Here is a 13975-nt window from a genome sequence, read left to right as displayed (position 1 = left end):
TTTAATGAGGTGAGACTTTCTTTTGAGAACAGTCATCATCCAAGATGATGGTGGCTGTACTATGGAGATGGGATGACCTCCACAGGATGGCAAGAGAGAAGGTGAGAATCCCAGGTGAAGGTGTCACAGGGTCCAGAGAAGGATGGGAGCATTTGAACCAAGTTCTAGTGGAGAAATAAGGTGGAGTGGATTCAGGGTGCTGTTTGAAGGGAGGCCTCACCAAACTTGTTTATTCATGGGATGTGTGATGGGTGAAGTCAGAGGCATCAAGAATGACTCAAAATTTTGTCTGGAGAAATGAGCAAAGCAGGAAATACCTGGGAAACAGGTTTGAAATCCCAAAGTGTGTTTTTGAAAACCTGCGACCGAGAGACTTTCAATGACCCATATGGTGATGTCCAGTAGACCTATCCTATCTATGCCCACCTATAGAAATGCATCAGTGAATGTGTCCCCCAAACAGAAAAATTAAAGAAGTGCAAGTCACTGCATATAGATATAAATGACTAATAGGAAAGAGGAAATTCTGAAGGGAAAGGAATTGGACAAAGCCCTAGGGTTGTCCTAATCCAACAGTATTAAAAGGTTGAATCTTAGAGCAGAGCAAGGAAGAGTACTACAATCCGTTCATTAATAGTATTGACAATAACAGTACAAAACTGTCAGCTAATAGGGTGGAGAGATAGTATAAGAATTAAGGCCTCTTTATATTTGGCTGATCACAGTTTGATCTTTGGTATCACCTGATCTCCTGATCACTGCTGGGACAAACTTCAAGCAAAAGGTAAGAAAAATTTGTATTAACAAGTGAGGCCTAAATCCAACCCCCAAATAAAACAACAACAGATAAGCAACTCTAGAATATATTTTTGTAGTGAAAACTCACTAAACAAAGCTCAGGCATGAGATTGGCAGCCCTTGTCTCATAGTCCTTGACTTTATAGTTCAAGTTAGCCTGGTGGCATAGCACTATTCAGTCCTATGCTGCTTGGGGTTTCCTAAAGCCACATTCAATAGAGCTTGGGGAGGAGGCATACTTGATCAGACTTCAGTCTTCAACATGCTAAGCATATTCTCTACTCATCAGAACTATATCCCCAGTCCCATGTATTTTTATGATAAAATATAGTAATATCAAATTCTTCAATTAAGATCTGAATTTTAGAAGATAATCATAAATCTCATCATTTGGGGGGCCAGAACAATAGTACAGTGAGTAAGGTGTTTGCCTTGCATGAGGCTGACTCAGGTTTGATCAACAGCAACACATATGGTGATCCTGAGAAGAGAGCTAGGAATAAGTTCCTGGCCACCACATGTACAGCCCAGAAAACAAACCCCAACAATCACAATCACATAATTCGAGGAAAATCTACTTTTTTTTTTTGACTTTTGGGTCACATTGGCAGCACTCAGGGGTTACTCCTGGCTCCATGCTTAGAATTTGCTCCTGGCCGGCTCAGGAGACCAAATGGGATGCCGGGATTCTAACCAATGATCTTCTGCATGAAAGGCAAACACCTTACCTCCATGCTATCTCTCTGGCCCCGAAAATCTATTTTTTTTTATAATATATATAATTTTTATTTTGATCATAGTGTCTTACATATTGTTGACAATAACATTTTAGGTACATATTTACATAAAATCAGGGGGGATTCCCATCACCAATTTGTCCTCCCTACACCTCCGTTTTTGTTCTACCTCCCATTTCCTCTTCCCTCACCCCCAGGGAGGCTAGAATATGTGGTCCCCTCTGTATCCAACCCACTACTTAGTAGTCTTGCCCCTGTTTGGTCTTAATGCCTCCCTTATCTCCCCCTCTAACTGTAGGCAGGACTAGCTAATTCAAGTTGCATAATTTTGCCTGAAAAAGAGAAGATAAATAAACTGGGGTAAGAGTCTAATACTCCAAAAATGGATGGAATCCTTCTAGAGGCTCTCATCATCGATTTGGGAGATGAAGGAGAAAAAGAAGTTGAAACACTCCACCAGTACCAAAAAAAGAGTCAATTATCCAGTGGGGACTCCATCTATATCGATAAGCACCTCAAAAAAAAAAAAAAACAGATGAAAAACAAAGCAAAACAAAACACAACAAACAACCAAAAACCAAACAAACAAACCAAAAACACGCATGGTCTTGAAATAAGAAACATGGCATAGCACATAACGAAAGAAGAGAAAAGAAGAGAAAAAAAAAATAAGTATAATTGGGGACCACGATTTCAGTAGTCACACCCAAACAGAGAAATCGACCAAAATAGATAGGTATATAAAAATAATAGTAACAATAATAAATGAAGGGAAAAATATATGTATATATGAAATAACCAAGGTTTTGTGGTTTTTGTATTTTTGTTTTTTCCCCTCCTGCCCTGGCACAGTAAATATTGGGGTCATTCGGAAAGGAATTCACTTGGCCTAAGAAATATGGGGTTTCTCCGTCCTTGGAGTATACTGTCATGGGATCAGCTCTAGACTTTGCTCAGGATCATTTATTCTCCCGGTGGTGTTTTTTTTTTTTGTGTGTGGAAGACTTCTGCTCTGTCCAGGGTGATACAATCAGAGCTCTGTGTGTAGAGGTCTCCGTATCTGCACAGTCCTGAGGTGGGACTTATGATGAAGTCAGTCTTTGTGGTTCTAGAGGTTCTGTTGCCTCAGTGTCGTTTTAATCCATCTTCTGTGGTTGGTGATCTTGGTCTTTGCACTGAACCTAGGATGGCACCTAGGATAGCATCTTTCTTTGTGCTTCCAGAAGCCCCATTCAGTTGCAGTTGTCTCTGTCAGACCTTTGGGACTAGGGATCATGATTATTGTGCAAGTCATAGTGCAAACCCTGAACTAGGGCTTTTATATTGGGCCCAAGGTGTATACTGTCTGGTCGTGGTTCTAGTAGCCAGTCATCTGTAAGTCATGATCTTGGCTTTTGGACCTACCAAATGGTGCCGCGTCTTCTGGTTTTGTCTTGTCGTTAGCTGGTAAGGTATGCTAATCTGCTCTCAGGACAAGTTGTTCGCATTTTCCTCATTGTCAGGATATCATGTTAGAGCTGGCCCTTGTTGTTGACCCCGCAGTATTAAGGCTGGCTCAGATGGAGTTTGTTTCCTGTAGCTGTTGTGAAGAGCTGTGCCGATTCTATGTCTGGGATCCAGATTTCAAGGCTGGATGAATGGTATCTAATCACCTGAGGTCTAAGCTGATTCCACATGACATATTTTCAAGGTAGGAGATATCCCTGTATTGTAAACAACTATGAGTTCCTATCTCTAGTAGATAAGAGCTCTTTTTGTTTTATATATATATATGTAAGATTTCCCCTTTATTTAGTGTGTCTTTGCAGGGGGAAATGGTGCTACATTATATTGTCGGTGTAGCTGGGGGTGGACAGAGGGTATAACAGACACAGGTCACATACCCAAAAATGATAAAAATAAAAATTAAAATTAAAAAAAAAGAAAGAAGAAATAAATAAAAATGTATGTGCTCGCAAATGTATATGTAGGACCAACATTTAAAAAAAAATAAATAAATTTAAGAAAAGAAGAAAAATGAGTTCGCGAAGGTTTTAAAGGGCCAAAGTGGTGCAAAAGACTACCTTACATTTGGGGGAGAGCAGGTAACGAGGTGGTGTATTACAGGTCCTATGCCTATGTTGGAAGTACAGTTTTTCCCATTGTCTTTTGGGTTTTTGTTGTAATGTGTGGGTTCTCAGGCATCTTCCTATCCCACCCCCTGACCTTCTTCAGGTTGGTAAAAATTTGCGGCAGGGAGGTCTTGGAAGAGTTCTTGCATTGGGGATACTTTTGGACCTAGGTCCGGTTTCAAGTAACAGTCCACATTAGGGGGAGTTGGTAGGGAGGGCCTCGCAGCATGAGTCCGCAGGGGAGTTGGCTGTCTTTTCTTGTCCGGGACGAGGTGTGGGTTTGACTGGGTGTCCCTTCTCTTGGGTGCTGGGTACTGGTTCGTTGGGGTAGGAGGTCGATCTTGTTGCCTAATAGATTAAGGACTGAGGGTGAAGTGTTTTAATATAGAGGGAGGTCTGGATGGGATTGAGGGGTGGAGGGATAGTTGGGTTTCCAGAGGGGGGAAAGGGTAAGGTGAATGGAAGGGGTAGGGAGGGAGAAAAGAGAAAAATACATTAGAAAGAAAGGGAGAAAAGAAAAGATAGAAAGTAAAGAAAAGAATAAAAGAGAAAAAAATCAAAAAGCAAGTGGTGAGAAGAGAGGAGAGAATAACAAGGGAATGCTAGTTTGCTTGAATGTGTTCAGTGAATAGAGCATGTAGTTTGAGTCTGTTCGTCGCTGTTACTGCTTCGGTGGTTTGACTGGTCACGTGCTTGAAAGCCTAAAAGAAGGTAAACCTAGAGATAAAGTGTATGTTAAAGAGATTTCTCAAAAAAAAAAAAAAAGAGTTTTCTCGGGGTCATCTCGTAGTGCAAACTAGGTATGGTATCTCGTGTGGTATCCCGAGCTGCCATCTTAGCTTGTCCGCCCTTTGTATCCAAGAACGCCTGTGGACAGAGAAGCTGAGAGGTTATTTTACATATAGTAAGATAGAGGCATTAATACGTAGTGTTATGGGATGTTTCCATTGGAGTCAGTGGTTTGCCTTGGTATTCTTTACCTGTGTTCCTGTATACGATCTCTACAGGACTATTATGAGCCCTTGTTGTAGAAGGTTGATTACGTAGCTGTTCTCTCTATGCTGCTGTTCTGGTGTTGCTGTTTTCTTCGTGGTATAATGTGTAGTCGAAAGTTTGTGTTGTTAGTTTTTCATGTGTTTTGGGCACTGTTCCCAGGTATATGTTGACTATTACAGTGTTTGGAGTTTTTATCCTGTTAGACCCTGTTATTTGATTGTTAAGTATTAGTTGTGATTAAGATGTATGTTCTATGTGCTTCAGAATAGTGCTACCATTCTGTGTTTATCTTTTGTCTTCTGACTTACTTTGTTTAACATAACATGATCTAGGTCCATCCACGTTGCTGCAAAATCTGTGATTGTATCGTTTCTGACTGCCATGTAATATTCCATTGTGTATAGATACCACATCTTAATGATCCATTCATCTGTTGTTGGACATCGCGGTTGGTTCCAAGATTTGGCTATTATACTGAGTGCTGCGATAAATAGTGGGGTGCACACGTATTTTGGGATGAATGTTCTTCCACCTTGGGGGTATATACCTAGAAGTGCAATTGCTGGGTCAAAAGGGAGCTCAATTCTGAGTTCTTTGAGCACTCTCCAGACTGTTCTCCATAGATGTTGGACTAGGGGGCATTCCCACCAGCAGTGGATGAGGGTTCCCTTCATACCGCATCCCCGCCAACAAAGATTGTTCTCAGTATTTTTGATGTGAGCCATCCTCACTGGTGTAAGGTGGTATCTCATTGTTGTCTTAATTTGGATCTCTCTGATGATGAGTGAAGGTGAGCATGTTTTCATGTGTTTGTTAGCCATCCTTCTGTCTTCCTCAGAAAAGTGTCTATTCATTTCTTCTCCCCATTTTTTTATGGCTTTATTTGGTTTTGAGGGGCTCAGTTTTCTGAGTGCTTTGTAAGTTCTAGATATCAGCCCTTTATCTGATATGTCTAGTGAAAAGATTTTTTCCCATTCTGTTAACTGTCTTCTTGCATAAAGTAAGGTTTCTTTCGCCATGCAGAAGCTTTTTAGTTTGATGTAGTCCCATTTGTTTATGTTTGCTGCTAAGGTTCTTGCCATTGGTGTTCCATTCTCGAAGACCTTTTTGATATATAGGTCTTCAAGTGTTCTCCCTATTTTATTCTCAATAAATTTTATAGATTCGGGTCTGATTTCAAGGTCTTTGATCCATTTTGAGTTGACTTTTGTATAAGGAGTGAGGTATGGGTTGATTTTCACTTTCGTACATGTGGTTTTCCAGTTGTGCCAACACCATTTGTTGAATAGGCTTTCTTTGTTCCATTTCAGATTCTTGCCTCTTTTATCAAATATTAGTTGGCTGTATATCTGGGGGTTTATGTCTGGGAAATCTGTTCGAACCCACTGGTCTGAGGTCCTGTCTCTGTTCCAGTACCATGCTGTTTTGATTACTATGGCTTTATAGTATAGTTTCAAGTTAGGTAAGGAGATTCCACCCAGCTTCTTGTTTTTGAGTATGTGTTTGGCTATCCTGGCTCTTTTGTGGTTCCAGATGAATTTTGTGATTGATTGTTCTATTTCTTTAAAGAATTGTGTCTGGATTTGGATAGGGATTGCATTAAATCTATATAGAAGTTTGGGTAGGATAGTCATTTTGACTATGTTAATTCTACCTATCCATGAGCATGGGATGTTCTTCCATTTCTTTAGATCGTCTTCAATTTCTTTCTGAAGCGTTTTGAAGTTTCCCTGGTATAGGTCTTTCACTTCTCTTGTAAGGTTGATTCCTAGATACTTGATATTTTTTGATACTATCTTAAATGGGATTGCATTTTTAATCTCTCTCTCCTCAGCTTCATTGTTTGTATATAGAAACGCAACTGTCTTTTGTGTATTGACTTTGTATCCAGCCACTTTGCTGTATTGGCTGATTGTTTCTAGGAGTTTTACTGTGGACTCTTTAGGGTTTTCGATGTATATCATCATATCGTCGGCAAATAGAGATAGCTTGTGTTCCTCTTTCCCTATTTGAATTCCTTTGATTCCCTTCTCTTGTCGAATTGCTATTGCTAGGACTTCTAAGGTTATATTGAATAAGAGTGGAGAGAGTGGACAGCCTTGTCTAGTTCCTGACCTTAGTGGGAATGCTTCTAGTTTCTCGCCATTAAGTATAATGTTGGCTGTAGGCTTTTCATATATAGCTGTAACTATCTTGAGGAAAGTTCCTTCTAACCCTATTTTGCTGAGTGTCTTTAACATGAAAGGATGTTGGATTTTGTCAAACGCCTTCTCTGCATCGATTGATATGATCATGTGGTTTTTGTCTTTCATGTTGTTGATGTGATGTATCAGATTGATTGATTTGCGTATGTTGAACCAACCTTGCATTCCTGGTATGAATCCCACTTGGTCGTGATGTATGATCTTTTTGATGAAGTGTTGGATTCGGTTTGCTAAGATTTTGTTAAGTATCTTTGCATCTATGTTCATTAGTGAGATTGGTCTGTAGTTTTCTTTTTTGGTGGTGTCTATGCCTTCTTTGGGAATGAGTGTGATATTAGCCTCATAAAAGGAGTTGGGGAGGATTCCTGTTTTTTCTATGGTTTGGAAAAGCCTATGGAAAAGTGGTAGTAAGTCTTCTTGAAATGTTTGATAGAATTCACCTGTAAATCCATCTGGGCCTGGGCTTTTGTTCTTAGGGAGTTTTTTAATTACATCTTCAATTTCCTCTGAGGTGATTGGTCTGTTTAGTCTTTCTAGATCCTCCTTTTCCAGTCTTGGAATAGGGTGTTTGTCCAAGAATCTGTCGATTTCTACTGGGTTCTCTAACCTAGTTGAGTATAGTTGTTCATAATATGATCTCATGATGTGTTGTATTTCTTGGGGTTCTGTTGTAATCTCTCCCCTTTCATTTGTGATCCTACTGATTTGGGTGTTTTCCCTCTTTTTTTTGGTGAGTTTTGCCAATGGTTTGTCTATCTTGTTTATTTTTTCGAAAAACCAACTCCTGGTCTCGTTGATTTTTTGTATTGTTTTCTTGGTTTCGATGTTGTTTATTTCTGCTCTGGTTTTTATTATTTCTTGAATTCTGGTTGTGGTTGGATTCCTCTGTTGCTGTTGTTCCAGTTCTTTGAGGTGATCTTTTAAACTGTTGGTTTTGTTGTTTTCCTGTTTCTTGACATAGGCCTGTATTGCTATGAGTTTCCCCCTAATTACTGCTTTTGCTGTGTCCCATAAGTTTTGACATGTTGTCTCTTCATTGTCATTTGTCTCAAGGAATCTTTTTATTTCTTCCTTGAGTTGTTCTTTGATCCAGCTGTTGTTGAGCAGCATGTTGTTTAATCTCCAGGTATTAGTTTTTCTCCATTGCTTCTTCTTGACATCAATTTTAACCTCTGTTGCATAGTGATCTGAAAGGGTACTTCTTATGATCCTTACCTTTGTGGTCTTATATAGGTTGGCTTTGTATCCTAAGACATGATCTATTCTGGAGAAGGTTCCATGTGGGTTTGAGAAGAATGTGTATTCTGCTTTCTGGGGATGGAGGGCTCTATATAAATCTATTAGCCCTAAATCTTCTAATTTTTCATTTAGAGCTCTTATTTCTTTGCTATTTTTCTGTTTGGTGGATCTGTCCAATGGTGATAGTGGAGTATTGAGGTCCCCTACTATTATCACATTTCCCTTCATGTGTTTCTCCAGGTTTGCCAGTAGTTGCCTCACATATTTTGCTGACTCTACATTAGGTGCATAGATATTGACCAGGGTTAGTGTTTCTTGATCTAATGTTCCCCTGATCAGTAAGTAGTGACCCTCTTTGTCTCTGATCACTTTCTTGAGGTTGAATACAATTTGGTCTGATATAAGAATGGCTGTCCCTGCTCTTTTTTGTTTTCCATTGGCCTGAATAATTACTTTCCATCCTTTTATTCTAAGCCTGTGCTTATCCTGTAACTGTAGGTGTGTTTCTTGCAGACAGCAGAAGTCCGGTTTATTTTTCCTAACCCAGTTCTCTACTATGTGTCTTTTAATTGGAGAGTTCAGTCCATTCACATTTAGGGAAATTATTGATAGAGAGGACTGTTGTGCCGTTGTATTGTGTGGAGTGGTTGTTGTTACAATCGGGGGTTTGGATTGTGTAATTCATCTCTGAGTAAGTCGTTTAGGATCGGCTTGGTTTGCACAAATAGTTCAAGTTCGTTCATGTTTGAGAATGTTTTTATTCTGCCCTCCCATATGAATGATAGTTTTGCTGGGTATTGGACCCTGGGTTGGAAATTTCTTTCATTCAGTCGTGTAAATATGTCATTCCACTGTCTTCTTGCTTGAATTATTTCAAATGGGAGATCCGGTTTGATTCTTATGTCCTTTCCTTTGTACTTGAGGTTTTTTTTCTCCCTTATTGCTTTCAGGAGTTCCTCTTTCTCTTTGTTTTTTGCCATTTGGATTATTATGTGTCTTGGTGTTGGCTTATTAGGGTCTATTTTATTAGGGACCCTCTTGACTTCCTGGATTTGTCCTGAAGTGTCTTTCCAGAGGGTGGGGAAGTTCTCTGTTATTATCTCCCTGACTACCTGTTCTTCCCCTTTCCCTATTTCCTCCCCTTCTGGTATACCCACAATTCTTAGATTGTTTCTTTTGTCCTTGTTCATTAGATATTGGATTTTTCCTTCCAGTGCTTTGCCTTTTATTTCTTTGTTGGTTTCTTGATCTTTTTTTGATTGTAGTTTTCCTTCGAGTTCTTCGATGTGCTTCTCCAACTCTGTGTTTCTGCTCGTAAGGCTTGTTACTTTGTCTCTTAAGTCCTTCACTTCTTTTTGTATGGTCTCTCTCATGTTCTTTGACATTTCTTCTTTAATTTGGCTGATTCGTTCTTCCATGGTGTTCTTATATTCGGTAGCTAGGGTTTCTTTCATTATGTTAGTAATTCCTGCATTTCCTTCCTCATTACCGTTTTTAAGTCTTCTTCCCCTGGATCTGTGCGATTTGGTGGACTTGGGAACTTGCTAGGATTTGTCATGGTGTCTCCAGTTATTAGGGATCTTCTTGATTTGCGCATGGTTCTTTGTATTTAATGGTGTGCTTTGGAGTGCTGTGGCTTCTTTTTTCGGCCTGCTTGTTCCCCTTCCTGAAGGTGGTTCTAGAGGGGCCTGTTGGGTGAGCTTGTTGAACCTAGCTCTTTCTCCTCCCCTTTGCTGCCTAGGGGTCAGCCTTCCCTGTGGGTCCTGTCCCTTTTCTGCTCCTTAGTTCTGTCAGCGGTGCAGTTCCGCTCCTGGCCACAATGTTTGCTGGCGCTGTTGAGCCTAGTTCTCTATCCCCCCTCCTCTCTCCGAGAGTCAATGGAGCTCCGTCCCCTCCAAGCCTCCGTTGAAGGAGTTCCTTCCGCCCAACCCAGAGCTCTCGTCCTTGGGGAGCCCCTGGTCCACTCCAGGGCCCTAGGGGATGGACTGTTCTAGGTCACCTGAGGGGCCAGACGACTGGCCCTATCTCCCTTGTCTATTCGGGTTGTTCAAGTTGCCCTTCCAGGTGCCTACCCAGAGGAAGGGCTTCCCTCAAGCCACTCTCCTCAGCGCTTGTTGGTTCCTGGGGAAGGGGCTCGGCCTGGCAGCAGCGGGGGAACGGGCCTTACAAGGCCGTTTCCGTGCCTCCCGGGTTCGCAGGGAAGGGATTCGGCCTGGCAGCCGCGGGGGAACGGGCCTTACAAGGCCGTTTCCGCGCCTCCCGGGTTCGCAGGGAAGGGATTCGGCCTGGCAGCCGCAGGGGAACGGGCCTTACAAGGCCGTTTCCGCGCCTCCCGGGTTCGCAGGGAAGGGGCTCGGCCTGGCAGCCGCGGGGGACTGGGCCTTACCTGGCCGATTCCGCGCCTCCCGGGTTCGCAGGGGAAGGGGCTCGGCCTGGCAGCCGCGGGGGAACGGGCCTTACAAGGCCGTTTCCGCGCCTCCCGGGTTCGCAGGGAAGGGGCTCGGCCTGGCAGCCGCGGGGGAACGGGCCTTACAAGGCTGTTTCCGCGCCTCCCGGGTTCGCAGGGGAAGGGGCTCGGCCTGGCAGCCGCTGGGGACCGGGCCTTACCTGGCCTCCTGGGTTCGCAGGGAAGGGATTCGGCCTCCGAAAATCTATTTTTTAAAACATTTTTCATTTAGAAGCCTGAGTGGTGGTGCAAGTGGTAGGGCATTTCCTTGCACACAGACCAAGTTTAATTCTCCAGCGTCCCATATGGTCCCCCAAGCCAGGAGCGATTTCTGAGCATATAGCCAGGAGTAACCCCTGAGCATCACTGGATATGGCCCAAAAAGCAAAAAATAATTTTTTCATTTAGGCACGAAGATTTATAATAGATTTGATATTAATATCTTAGAAATGCAGTCTCCTCATCATACCCACCACCAGAGTGCCAACATCCTTTCACCAAGGAAAATAAATCTTCATGAATCAATAATTAATTCTCCCAAGGATCTCTCACCCATTTTATAGCCCATTCTTTCTCATTTGAGTGTCTTGAACCCCAAGCTATTTTCTGGCCTAACACTGTCAGTTCCTGATTTGTCAATAGCTTTGCAAATAATTATAGCAGCTTCCCAAAATTGTTTTCTCAATCTCAAAATCTTTCTCATTTTGCAACACTCAGTTTTATCGTGCCATCATTTTTATACTACCAGCATTGTATATGCACAATGTGGCTGCAACCTGACAACTAGAGAAAGAATCAAAGGGACAAGATTTTGACCTAACAATCAGAAACAGAAGCTTGCTTTTAAAAGGAAAAGATGTTTATGCCTGAGAAATAGGACAGTGGTTTAAGGTGTTTGTTTTGCATGTGGCCAACCTGCCTGGCCAACCTAGGTTCAGTCCCTTGTACCATATATGTTCTCCTCTTGACCTCAAGGAGTGAACCCTCAGCACAGAGCCAAGAGTAAGGACTGAGAACCAATGGGTGTATATAAAAATAAAAAATAAAGGAAAGATGTGTGTTTAAAGTGGTTAACTTGGTGTCATGATAGTATTAGAAGGTCATTAGCTGGGACCGAATCGATAGCAGAGTTGTAGGGCTTTTGACATGCAGCTTACCCAGGACAGACCTGAGTTCAATCCCTGAGCATATAGCCAGGAGTAACTTCTGAGCATCACTGGATGTGCTCCAAAAACCAAAAAAAGAAAAAAAGGTCATTAGCTGTCCTGGTTTCATTTTTAAACTCTTATGGAAACAGCTTTTCTTTACCACCAGTTGTCTCATTGTATGTAGCTTTGTGTTCCACTGAGCAGCAGGGATATGCTATTTTTCAGGCCCATTCCACAAAAGCTTCCCATGTATTCGCCTTAATGATTTCCTCCTCCTTCTGTCGAATACAGATAATAATGAAGATCTAGAGATTAGCAGATCTTTGAAGTAGAATTAAATCTTAGATTCCCCCAAATAACTACATGACTGAAAGAACCCCAATCAAATTGATCACCTGATCTGTTGTTGCCTAAAGCTATAAATAAAATCCCTTTGGGTTTAGACATTAAACAGTTGGGCCTTTTTGTTATGATGGCTCACCCATCCTTAAACACTGTTCCACTTATCTCCAGGAGTGAGATCATAAATCCAGTAATGAGGAGCCCCTTATATATATCACTGAGGTATTTAGCTGAATCGTGACTGCCTAGAGTCCAGGCTGAAAATCAATGGAGATTGATGGTCCTTCAGAGAAGTCATAAAAGACTAAAAAACCAGAGCTAAAAGATCATGATTCACTGTTCCACTAGACCTACTTTTCTGCCTTCATTCTCAGTTCTGACCCATAGTAAAGACTAGAAGGGATATAGAGAACACAGGGTTCTCATATTGGCAGAAAATAGTAGACTGGAAAGAGTCCTTGTGTCATGTAACCATGAGTCTCAAAGATTCTTCCTCTATGGTTTCCCAGTCCAGTGCTACAGTAAACATAAAATGTGTTCAGAAAAGGACTGGGGAGATAGTACAATGAGTAGGTCACTTGTCTTGCATGCAATAGCACTACCAGAAATCCTCCCTGAATACAAAAACAGGAACTCTAGCTTCAAAATCTGTTCACTTTTCAAGTGTAAAATATATTTTCTGATTCTGGATATCATATGAAATTATTAATATTAAGATACTACTGAATTAAGACACTGGCCATGTTAAATTGCTATACATATTATTCAACATGACCTATGGTGAAAATGATGAAAAGTGAATTCAGTAATGAGTATAATAGCTTCTGGTAAGGCTATTATAAGAATAATGATACACAACTCAAACTGGCCTACGCAAAAGTAATAGTAGAGTAGAATATATATTGGCCTGTATCATTTAAAAATTAGGGGTCGGTGAGGTGGCGCATGAGGTAAGGTGTCTGCCTTGCGAGCGCTAGCCAAGGAAGGACTGCAGTTAGATCCTCTGGTGTCCCATATGGTCCCCCCAAGCCAGGGGCAATTTCTGAGCGCTTAGCCAGGAGTAACCCCTGAGCATCAAATGGGTGTGGCCTCCATAAAAAAAAGAAAACAAAGAAAAATTCGAGGCAATTTTTGTTCCAAGTATGACTAGAGCCAGTTATACTCTCTTCCTCTCTTCTGTCTCACCTAAACCCTCTCTTCCTCTCTTCTGTCTGCTCTTCTTTGTATTGACTATTCCCAGACAAGCCAGAACCTTGGAAAGGATGGGTGGGCTACCAACAAGTTTAATTAGAATCTGCACAATAAGCCCCAGTGACAGTCTCACCTAACCAACAGTTCCTAGGACTGGCTCTGCAATGGCTTTGCCTCCATTGCAAGTCAATCATGAAGTTCAGACAGAGGTGGGGAGAGAAAAGGGGGGTTTCTGCCACCAGACTGTGATAAAGAAAGGGTAGCTTTCCAGGGTAGCTTTCTATAAACAACTAAATAGAGCATCAGCAGGCCAACCTTGAGGAGGAAAGGGCCCAGGCAAGGGTAGATCAGGAGTGGAAACATTCAAAAGAGAGAGATGATAGCTGATGCTAAGGGAAGAATGATAGAAGAATTTGGGGAATAGAGATGAAACCCTGCTTCAATTTTCTACTGCTGCCAAAGCATGGATAGAACAGCTTAAGGCAATAAGATTCTCTCCCTCATGGTTCTGTGACATACATGGGCTCTTCTGGGAAATTTTATGCTCTTGTGATTCCAGCTGTTGGGATGATCTGGATGCATGGCTGATCTAGAACACATTCAAAGGCTCTCTCACATCCATGCTGCAAGACCAGGGATTCCTTACATCTTCTCCACGCGGTCTGCGTGGCTCATGTTTTCTCATATTATGGTGGCTGAATTCTGAGAGAATACAGAAGCTGAACATCTTATTAAGCCTTTATTTAGAAGTCTTAGAACATCC

The sequence above is a fragment of the Suncus etruscus genome, chromosome 20, assembly GCF_024139225.1.
Source record: "Suncus etruscus isolate mSunEtr1 chromosome 20, mSunEtr1.pri.cur, whole genome shotgun sequence".
Classification (NCBI taxonomy): domain Eukaryota; kingdom Metazoa; phylum Chordata; class Mammalia; order Eulipotyphla; family Soricidae; genus Suncus; species Suncus etruscus.
This window is presented reverse-complemented; position numbering follows the sequence as displayed.